This window comes from Myotis myotis, unplaced genomic scaffold, assembly GCF_014108235.1.
Source record: "Myotis myotis isolate mMyoMyo1 unplaced genomic scaffold, mMyoMyo1.p scaffold_m19_p_2, whole genome shotgun sequence".
Classification (NCBI taxonomy): domain Eukaryota; kingdom Metazoa; phylum Chordata; class Mammalia; order Chiroptera; family Vespertilionidae; genus Myotis; species Myotis myotis.
The window spans coordinates 103287455-103299091 of NW_023416324.1; the positions used below are offsets into that span (position 1 = coordinate 103287455).

At 46.6% G+C, this 11637-nt stretch overlaps 1 pseudogene; it reads left to right on the forward strand.

Annotated features, from left to right (window-relative positions):
- The first annotated feature begins 518 nt into the window (after nt 1-518).
- LOC118675398 lies at nt 519-827 on the forward strand (annotated as a pseudogene).
- The last annotated feature ends 10810 nt before the right edge of the window (nt 828-11637 follow it).

Sequence of the window (11637 nt, forward strand, 5' to 3'; positions counted from 1 at the left end):
ACTTTTATTATTATAGATGAATGGGTTACCAATGAGATCAAGAAAAAAATAAAAACACTTCCTGGAAACAAATGAAAATGAACACAGAATAACCAAAAATCTCTGGGACACAGAAAAAGCAGTCCTGAGAGGGAAGTTCAGAGCAATACAGGCATACCTCAAAAAAAAAAAAAAAAACAACCAAGAAAAATCAGCAATAAACTATTTAACCCTAAACTTAAACAACTAGGAAGAAAGCAACAAGAAAATACAAGAGTAAATAGAAGAAAGAAAATAATAAAAATTACAGCAGAAATAAATAACATAGAGACTGAAAAAAAAATCAATGAAACCAAGAGCTGGTTCTTTAAAAGGATAAACAAAATTGATGAACCATTAGCCAGACTCATCAAGAAATGAAGACTGAAGAGGCTGTAGCATGGCTGGAAGTTATTGTGCGCTGGCAGTTAAGAAGGTGGCTGTGGTGACTGCTGTGGCGGCTGAGGCAGTAGCTGAGGTGGGGACAGAGGAAGCAGATGATGGCATATTTTTTGAAAGGACTGCCAGTCTACAACAAAAGCAATTTTAGTCAATTTCCTGCCGACTCTGTGTGTAAAGCTTCAAATCAATGCCCTTCAGTCTACATGTCCACTTGCAAGTACCCATCTGAACAGATTATTGTGACAGAAAAAACAAATATCCTTTTGTGCTACCTACATCAGCAATGGGACAAAAAGAACACTGCCAAGAAGAGAGATTAGGAACAAGTGGACATCAAGGGTGAGAGCTCAGCGCCTCCCCGCAAGGTCGCATGGACCAACAGCCCAGACATGCATGAGGACACTTAACTGATGTCTTATCTGCTCCTCACCCGCCTTCCCTGTGTAAGCATCCTGCCAACCCTCCCCACTGGTTCACATACCCACACCCTGCCATGCACACCACTTTCAACCTTATAGAAGCCAGTGTTGTTGGGAGCCATTAAAGATATTGGCTTAAACAAAGCCATCTTAAGAATTATAAGTTTCTGGTTCCTCCAGAAACTCCTATTTACCAGAAACCACCTGTGTCTTGCAAATTGGCCAGCAGTTACAGATAAACTACCCTCACACAGCCGCTAAATCACACATCTCCACTGATAAACACACAGCCATCCGGAGCCTGCTAAAGCACACATCTCCACTGATAAGCACAGCCATCAGGAGCCTAATAAATCTCTAGTAAAAGGTTACTGCCCATAGACCCCTTTACCCACCCCCCTTCCCTAAAACAGTATATATTCTGCCGCTGTGAGAATAAAGTTTGAGGCTTGATCAGAACTTGTCTTGCCTCCATTCTTTCGTGTCCCTTGTTTGTTTCATTCTCCTAGGGTGTCTCTTCGTTCCCCCGTTGTTGTCCCGCGGGTCGGGGCACAGTGTATTTATTTTCCTTGAGTCTTTATTTATGCTATAAAATGTACCGAGCGATGATTAAAGGGGATGTCAGACCCAGTAGTGTGATGTTGGTAGATGTTTCTTGAAAAACAACATTCTTATTCATTACCCAACCCCACTCCAGACCCCCTCCTCCTGCTCACCAGTCCTCTGGAGAATCAGAGTGTGTCTTTGAGTGTCTAGAGATAAATCCTGCTGCAGCTGGGTGACAGAGGTGGGGCCCTGCTTCCCACTTCCATCCCCTGGTCTGGCCTTAAAGACTTGGCCTTGACACCTGTTCCAATGTGAAGGAAAACCCCTATTCTGTAAAACTACTGTTTGGAATTCTCTGCTATTCTTTGGATGGCCTCTTATTCTGAAAAAGTAACTTTGCTTTCTAGCCTGCTTGAATAGTGGAGGAGATAAACTTAGCTATCTGACCTTGTAGGCCAGAGACTAGATACACCCAATGCCATGCCAGGTGCATTTTTTAATTGGATAGAACTGTATAGTTTTCAAGGCTGCCGCCAGCAAGCACACAAAGGGCTGACTCTTCTATAAAAAAGGAAGTTCTGCTTGTAGCTTTGCTTAGATTTGGATTCATTTCCCCAGGCCCGCCGCGTGTAACTCCAAACTCTCAGAGTGCTGTTTGGTTCTGGTCCGGTTTTTTCTATAACATCATTGGTTCCCTGACCAGGAAGACTGGGGAACCACCCATCGTGGCCTCTGGCCCCCGGTGTGGACTGGGTTTAAGGACCGGGGGAGCCGGATAGACCCCCGGGAGGCGCCGCTCTGCTAATTTAGCAGAATTGAACCAGGGGAACTCCGGGCACTCCTGGACCTCAGCCCAGGGCCCGGCCGGCATCTGGAGAGCATGGACGGACACACCTTGGGACCTGTCGACAGAATTGGTAAGGTAGGGGCCCCAATCCCCTACCATTTGGCCCACTAGGAATGAGTGGAAGGGGAGCTTGATCACCTCCCGGAAGCCACAGAGCTCCCTTAGGAATTGGGGATTTGTTTGGAATTTGGAATTTGTTTGGAATTTGGAATTTGGAATTTGTTTGGAATTTGGAATTTGGAATTTGGAATTTGTTTTGAATTTGGAATTTGTTTTGGAATTTGGAATTTGTTAGAATTTAGAATTTGGAATTTGGAATTTATTTGAATTTGGGAATTTGTTTAAACTCTGAGTGAACAGCTGTTTGTTTGTGTGGGACTAGCCAATTTGCTACCGAGAAGGGGGACTGGACACAGTCGTAACTCCTCCGGTAGGTTCTCACCAAGATGTTGGTCGAGAATTCTGTTCTGGGACATGGGTGCCAGGAGTGCCCCCACACCCTTATGGGGAGTTGGGCATTGTTTTGTTTATCTGCTCAGCTCCAGTCTGGGCTAGTCTACTGAGAGTATGAATATGAGTGCTTGTCTATTTTGGCTGCTCATTACTGGTCTGTGTGAAGTGAAAGCTACTTTGATTTATTTTGTATTTCTGTTAATTCATCTGGCTGGACATTTGGACTGGACCCGCGATGGGCTGCAAGAGTCTCTAATAGTTCTCAGAGTCTTTTGCTCGCCATTACAGAAGGAATAGCCCACTTCGCTAACAAAAATTTCTGTCTATCAGTTGCTCTTACCTGGGTTGTAAATTCGCTGTATTAAATTGAAATTTTGAAGTGCTAGGGTAGATTTAAAGGCTAAAATAAAGGCTGGCTAAGTTCCAAGATTGCTTAGTTCTGAGATTGCTTGTAAAAAGCAAGAGAGAAGTCTTTTCAAGTTAACTATTTGCTTAGCAAATTAACAAAGTAATAAATTTCAAAGAACTTGTTATTTATGGTTTTCTTATCTCATTGGTGGACACGGGGGGGGGGGGGGGGGGGGCCTTGCAGCTCCGCAGGATGGAGAGATTTACTGGCCCTGACCCTAAGGCTGAAGTTATTATTAACTGTCTATAGACACCGTTAACCCCTGATTGTGTGTCTTGTGTGGTCTGTTGTCTTTGTCTTTGTGGTTATATGTTTTATTTGACTTGCCGTTTTCAGTTATTTATTAAAATCCTCATAGGGGATATAACCTGGTCTTTCCCTCCCTCCCTTATCCTGATTCTGAAAGCATCTGTAACTGAATTTCAGATGGTCTCCAGGGTCTCTGTCTGCAAAAAAATCTCCCTATGTACCCGTTATCTTTCCAGGCCGACTAAGAGTCATGCTTCCCCACGGGTCTGACCCCAGCCTCCGGGAGGGAGGACTCTATAGGAGCAGTCTATAGTTTTCTTCGAAATTCCCACTGTTTAAAGGGAGACAAACAACTGGACTGGGGGACAGGGGAATTGGTCGGAGAGATCAAAAGTAAAAAGGAAAAGAAACGGGCTTGGGCTGAGACAAAGAAGGGGGGTGTTACTGGCTGCAGACTGCTAGCAGGTGCATTATCAGCTAACTTCAAGGTCACAACAAGTTTTCTGTAAGCACAGTCTTTCTCTGCCCTGGTTTATTCTTTTTAACCCTTCCAATGCTAAATTAAATCGATACCTGTTCTTAATTTTGTCACAAAAGGTCTAGATATATCTTAAGAGTAAAAGTACTTTAAAATATGTTCATAAATATTAATCCAAAATTGCTGACTGTTCACTTTTGGTAATCATTAAAAGATTAAGGTTTCTACGAATAAAAAAATTCTAATACATTAAAAACAACTAAACTCCCAGGAGAAAAGCGGAGGAGAAACAGACCTGAAATCCGCAGCCGCCCTGGTGATTTAGAAGTTTAGAACTGTTTAATAGGCAGACTCAGCCGCTGAGAGCCAGGTCAAAGAAGGGGGGGCTGGATGCCTGAGCTGCCCGCTGCCCTAAAAGAAGCAGCAGCAGTGAGAGAAGTAGGGAAAGCTGCGGATAGAGCTAGCAAAAGCTCCCTGTTTGCAAATGTACTGAAAGGGTTTAGTACCTGTTGCTGCTGGAAGAGGAGGGGCTAATATCCCCTTCCAATGCACTCCCTTGGAAGAGGCCTGGTTGTTGCTTTGCCACAAAGGGGACTGGTGGGAAGTCAAGGATAGCAGGGCCCTGTAACTAATAAACAGGGTTAACAAAAGGGCAAAGAAAAGAGCACTCTCCCTGGACCTGGGAGCCATCAGGACTTTGAAATTCTCCAAGAGAGGAGGAGTCTGATTCAGAGACTGGCTGAAACCTCCTTGGGTTAGGAGAACTGGAGGCTGCATATTGAACTTATAGACTGCAGTTTTCTGGGCAGATGTCTGAGCCCAGTTGTGTATAGGTTAGCTGCCTCTGTGCAGCAAACAACCTTCTCCTGTGCCAGAATACATTTTAAGAAAATTGGACAGACTGTGTTTATAGCTAAAAAGAAGAACTGGATGCAATGCACAGCTCTGACAGTGGCCTACAGAAAATTGTATAATAAACTTAGATGATGCCTGCATCTTCATGGACATGGCTCCAACGAGACAAGGACAATTTTGCCTTATATAGGAAGGTCAAGAGTAGACTTTAGTCACCTCCCTAAAGATGTTTATATAGCCCTACCATATGTCATGTGTAGTAGCAGAAGATTTAGCTGCCTGAAGCGGCCATGCTGCCAATATTATGTTTCATTGTATTAATATGTTGTATTAACCTTTGATTCTCTTGCAGGTTTGAATGTAGCTCTCAGCATTTGCTGTAGACCTGTGTTGGTCTACAGTCCTTGGTAGTCTTTGGGAGTAACTGGCAAGTGTTCAGTTTCCCATATTAAAGGCCATTGTTATGGCCATATGTTAACTGTCCTGGAAAGGGACTATGTGGGGTGAACCCCAAAAGTAAAGGATGTCTAGCTGCCAAGAGGGAAGGTGCCCAACTGGGAAAAGAAGAATACCCATCATATTTTGGTCTCTATTAAGAGACAGTTAACAGTTGGCAGCCTATATACTGTCTTGCAGGCCTGTGTGACCATGCCCATGTCAGGGGTGGTACAAACCTCAACTGTAGGAAACTGGGGAAGGCCTGTTTGAAACAGAAGGAAATAGTAAAGGGATAAATAGTAGCCCTCTGTTACAGAAATTACAGACCCTGTGAGGTCCTGTGACACGTAAAACCCTGTAAGGAAATAGAGCTCCTTTAGTCCATTCTGAGAAAACAAGTCAAGTGAGGGGAGCCCTACTACAGGGGGAGCTATAACTATCTATTTGAATGTAGACATATTGTAAATTTCTTCTTGCCATTTGAAGACAGTTATATTACTCTGAAGAGTCCATGAAAAGGGACTGGCAAGGAAAACCAGAAAATCTTGGAGCGTATCAGGTCAGTATGTTTTTCTCCTTATATAATTCCTCTGAAATTTTGCAATGCTTAATAAATCATGGCAATACATTTCTTTGCATAGATTTAATAAGACTGGTTCCTAATAGTGGTTTTATTAATGGAAAACTTTGACTGGAGTATCATGTTTTAAAGAGGCCTGTCTAGACTCTGAAGACTTGAAGTCAATAAGAGTGCCACGGGAAAATCCTGGTATCCTGCTTGGGAGCCCTGAAGATGGCTGGAGCTGGAGCGTCAGGCCCATGCCCCACCATCACTGGCAGTTGGTCAGAGTAGAAGGGGAGCAATAAGGACGCCTCTGCGTCCCTGCGGAACCACCACTCACTCTGGGCTGCAACGAGTAGGAGGGCTACTGAGATGGGCCTTAAAGCCTAGAGCATGGGCTCAGGTGGAGTTGCTACAGGTGAGGGATTCACCTAACTCAGCAGATACTACAGGCAGGCCTGATGGCAACTAGATGGCTTGGCTTCCTGGCCCTACGGGGCACATTAAGATTCAACCATGAGATTCCAGCAAAGGTAGTCAGTTACCATTCTTGTTGTGTTTATGCAAACATCAGGCCAAATTGAATACAGTAGATAAATTAGTCTTGATTTGGTTTTTTGATAACCATAGAGGAATTTTAAGGAGAAAAATCCTGTTAAAACTGAAATGTTTTCTTTCCCTTCCACCGGACCATTTTTTATAGTTTGTCTCTGCCAGGTCACAAGCCCAGCTCCTTCTGTGCCCAGGACAGCAAGGAGCCTGACTGGAAGGTGACCTCTGACCAGACACACCCGCTGCAGATCACCCTCAAGAAGACAACGGACCTGGCTAATCAACCTACTCCAAAGGATTCAGAGAACACCCTGCTGAATTCTTCCTTACACTTTGTTTCTTATCTTCTCTTAAAGACAAAATGCTCTGGTATTTCTGGATAATCATTGTTTTTATCTTTCTAGTAATAATCATTTTGTCTTTTTATGAGTGCCGCAGGAACCCGAGGCTAGTCCCAGGAGGAGAACTCTTCTGCCCTTGCTGGAATACAGAAGCACCATAAAATTACTGCTTCCTACATAAAAAAGAAACAAGATGAATAAAACAGGAGTTATCTGAGACCTGGGCTACAAGGGGGGGTGGGGAGATCTGGAAATAGCTCCATCCATTGACAGGACAACTGTTAATGTTACTCATGGCCATGATCCTAGGACCATGTCTTCTAATTCTGTTTACTCGCTTTATCTCATCCCATTTAGATGCCTTTAAACTTCAAATGGTCCTACAAGCCAGAAGAATTCCCTACAAACCTCTCCCAGAGAAAGAAACAGGATGTTAACCCCTTGGACGTCGCCCCTTTTCAGCAGGAAGTAGTAAAAGATCGGTCAACGCCCCTGTTCACCTTAACATCCCATGGTTGTTGTACCACAAGGCTGAAAAGCTTGTGGAACGGGGGGGGGGGGGGGGTAATGTGAAGGAAAACCCCTATTCTGTAAAACTACTGTTTGGAATTCTCTGCTATTCTTTGGATGGCCTCTTATTCTGAAAAAGTAACTTTGCTTTCTAGCCTGCTTGAATAGTGGAGGAGATAAACTTAGCTATCTGACCTTGTAGGCCAGAGACTAGATACACCCAATACCATGCCAGGTGCATTTTTTAATTGGATAGAACTCTATAGTTTTCAAGTCCGCTGCCAGCAAGCACACAAAGGGCTGGCTCTTCTATAAAAAGGGAAGTTCTGCTTGTAGCTTTGCTTAGATTTGGATTCATTTCCCTAGGCCCACCGTGGTGAATAAAGTGTAATTCCAAACTCTCAGAGTGCTGTTTGGTTCTGGTCCGGTTTTTTCTGTAACACCAACAGGATGTATTCCGTGCCCGAACCCTGCTCTGAGAATACACCACAGGAAGAAGTCAACCCTTTAAGATAATTCTCTTAAGTCATTTTATCATGGACTGGTGCATGCCCAGTGTCCACCCCAGTAACAGGATCTTTCCCCCTGGAAAAAAAAAAAAAAAAAGAAAAAAAAAGAAAAAAAGAAACTAAGACTGAAGACTCAAGAAAATAAAATAAAAAATCAAAGTGGAGAAGTAACCATTGACACCACAGAAATAAAAAGGATTGTAAGAAAATAATATGAACAACTATATGCCAACAAGTTGGAAAATCTGGATGAAATGTACAAATAACTAGAAAAATACAATCTCCTAAAACTGAATCAGAAAACCCGAATAGGCCATTAACAACTGATGAAATAGAAGCAGTAATCTAATCTAATAAAAGAGAAACATGCAAATCAACCGTACCTTTGTTACACCTCACGCCACGCCCACCAGCCAATCAGAGCGACTATATGCAAATTAACCCAACCAAGATGGCGACTGGCAACCACAGAGCTGGAGCAAGCAGGAGGCTTGGTTGCCCTGGTGATGGAGGAAGCCAAGCTTCCTGCCTGCCCTGGCCGGCTGTGGCCTCTGCTAAAGGCAACAAAGTTTCACTAATAGAAGATAAATCCTAGATACCTGCTTCCAGCCAGCCTCCACTGGGAGCTTGGGTGGCTGGGGGCCGTGGCCAGCCTGCAAACAGCCATCAGCCCCTGACCCAGACTGGACAGGCACCTCAGCAGGACCCTCCACCCTGAAGGGGGTGTGGCCAGCCTGCAAACGGCCCTCAGCCCCTTACCCAGGCTGGCCAGGCACCCCAGTAGGTACCCCCACCCTGAAGGGGCTGTGGCCAGCCTGAAAACAGCCCTTAGCCCCTCACCCAGGCTGGTCAGGCACCCCAGCAGGGACCCCCACCCTGAAGGGGCTGTGGCCAACCTGCAAACAGCCATCAGCCACTCACCCAGGCTGGCCAGGCACTCCAGCAGGACCGCCCTCACTGAAGAAAGTGTGGCCAACCTGAAAACAGCCCTCAGCCCCTCACCCGGCTGGCCAGGCACTCCAGCAGGGACCCTCACCCTGAAGGGGGTGTGGCCAGTCTGAAAATGGCCCTCAGCCCCTCATCCAGGCTGGCCAGGCACCCCAGCAGGACCCCCACCCTGATCCCGGACACCCTTCAAGGCAAACCAGCCAACCCCCACCAATAAACCAGACATATAATAAAAGAGTAATATGCAAATTGACCAGCAGAACGACTGGGAATGACTGGTCACTATGACACACACTGACCATCAAGGGGCAGACGCTCAATGCAGGAGCTGCCCCCAGTGGTCAGTGCATTCCCACAGGGGGAGCTCTGCTCAGCCACAAGCCAGGCTGATTGCTGCCAGCCCAGCAGTGATTGCGGGAACCTCTCCTGCCTCCTCAGCAGCTCAAAGGATGTCCGACTGTAGCTTAGGCCTGGTCCCCACTGGCAAGTGGACATCCCCTGAGGGCTCCTGGGCTGCCAGAGGGATGTCTGACTGCCAGCTTAGGCCCGATCCCCCCCGGGGATCGGGCCTAAGCCAGCAGGTGGACATCCCCTGAGGGGTCCCAGACTGCGAGAGGGCACAGGCCGGGCTGAAGGATCCCCCTGAGTGCACAAATTTTTGTGCACCGGGCCTCTAGTAATAATAATAATAATAATAATAATAAGAAGAAGAAGAAGAAGAAGAAGAAGAAAACTACCAGAAAAACAAAAGCCCTGGCTTCACAGGGGAGTTATAACAAACATTCAAAGATGAAATTAAACCTATACTCCTCAAACTATTCCAAAAAATCCAAGAGGAAGGAACACTTCCCAACTATTTTTACAAGGACAGCATTATCCTAATTTCAAAACCAGATAAAGACACTACAAAGGAAAAAGAATTACAGGTCAATATCCTTGATGAACATAGATGCTAAAATCCTCAACAAAATTCTAGCAAATTGGATTCAACATTACATTAGAAAGATCATACACCATGACCAAGTGGGATTTATTCCGGGGTTGCAAGGATGGTAAAATATCTGCAATTCAATAAATGCAATACTTCACATAAACAAACTGAGAGACAAAAATCACATAATCATATCAATTGATGAAGAAAAAGCATTTGAAAAAATCCAACACCCGATCGAGGAGACAAAATGGTGGCAGTATAGATGGACGTGTCCCGTGCCTTGTCCGGGAGCAGATAGGGTGAGCTGCTGAAACGAGTAACATCCAGCCCGAATTGGCAGAGGAGATTCATTTGGGAGACAGTTTGCAGCCGGAAAAGGCAGAGTACTCGTGGAGAAAGGTGAAGTCAAGGCTCTGGGAAGGATAATCGGCCAGATCTCTGAGCTCTGAGGATCAGAGTGAATCCACACGGCCCTGGCTTGGGCCACATCCCTTGGGACAGGAACAGTGGAAAGAAGGTACACAGAACTGCTGGTCAGCAGGGGATTCTAGATCTGGGTCCACAACCAGGAAAGGCTGAAGAGTGTCGGCAGGAGAGGAGTGTGTAGAGGTGAAGCCTCTTCAGCCTCTGTGGCTTGTGCCTTTCTTCATAGAGCCTAGTGCATAGGACCTTTTGGATACAGACACTTAACCATGGCTGGAGTGTGAGAGAAGGTGCGGAATTGTGGAATCTGGGAAAAGGGGGGTCCAGGAGAAGTGGCAGCGAGTTTGGTGCTGAGTCATGCCTGAGTCTGGGACCTTTTTCTTCCTTTTTCTTTTCTCTCTTATCTTTTTCACTCTCTTTGTTATCATTTATGCTCTCTTTTCTCACCCCTAATTCACTTTTTTCAGGTGGTCACTTGTAGTGAGGTTATTATTGTCCTGAGTACATTCGTGCTTTGGTTTGTGTTGTGTCTTGTCGAGGTGAATTTTATCCTGTCTGGCCAGGTGCTAGAGAGTGAGCTTCATAACCAGACACCTGGAGAGGAAACTCCATCCACAAACGGGTCAATAACACACCAGACCCAACTACAGAGGCAAGAAGAAGGCGGCAGTGAGGGAGAAAGTGTGAGTCAGTGAGGGACCAAAAGAGGAGTGTGTGGTCATGTGGGATGTGTGTGTGTGTATATGAGTGAGTCACAGGTAGATCCCACAGGACCTTCAGGGTCAGGCTAAATGGGCTCGCTTAACTAGGCAGCCTCCGCTACCGTTGTAAGCAGTTCTGGGAGGCTGGCTTTTCCTCAGAAGCCTAGCATTTTTAAGGGGAGAGCTGCTGTAACTGGGAGCCAGGCCTCACCCCCAACCAGGGTGTCCTCTGATAACACCTGGGACTCTACAGACACCCCTGCCAGGGACCTGCTACCTTGGCTATGGTCCCATGGTCAACGAGTCTCCAGCCACCCTGGGCGCAAGCTCCTGTGAGGTCTAAGTGTGCTCCCCTCTGACCGGACCAATGCCTTAGTCCGGGGCATGGCAACCACATAAGCAGCCCACTCCTGTCCAAGGAGCAGAAGCCCCATGAGCAGCCTGCCCCAGGCCTAAGAGCAGAAGCCTCACGTGGCCTGTCCCTGTCCAAGGAGCAGCAGCTATAGGCTGTGTGAGTGGCCCGCTCCCTCATCTGAGGAGCAGCAACCACGTGAGCAGCCTTCCCCGTCTGAGGAGCAGTAGGTGTGTGAGAAACCTGCCCCCATCTGAGGAGCAGCAGCTGCACAAGCAGTCTTCCCTCATACAAGGAGCAGCAGCGGTGTGAGCAGCCCATACCCATATGAGGAACAGCATAAGCAACCCGCTCCCATTCAAGGACCAGTAGCTGCCTGAGCAGCCTGCCCCAATCGGAGGAGCAGCAGCCACACAAGAAGACCGCCCATGTCCGAGGAGCGGCAGCCCTGTGCAGTCCACACTGGTCTGAGAAGCAGCAGACACACACAGCCGACACCTCTCCAAAGAGCAGCAGCTGGGTGAGCAGCCTGCCCCCATCTGAGGAGCAGCAGACACACGTGCAGCTTGCTCCCACCCGAAGAGAAGCAGCCATGCAAGCAGCCCATTCCCTGTCCGAGGAGCAGCAGCCATGCAAGCAGACAGCCCCCGTATGAGGAGCAGCAACTGCACGTGAAGCTCACTCTGGCCTG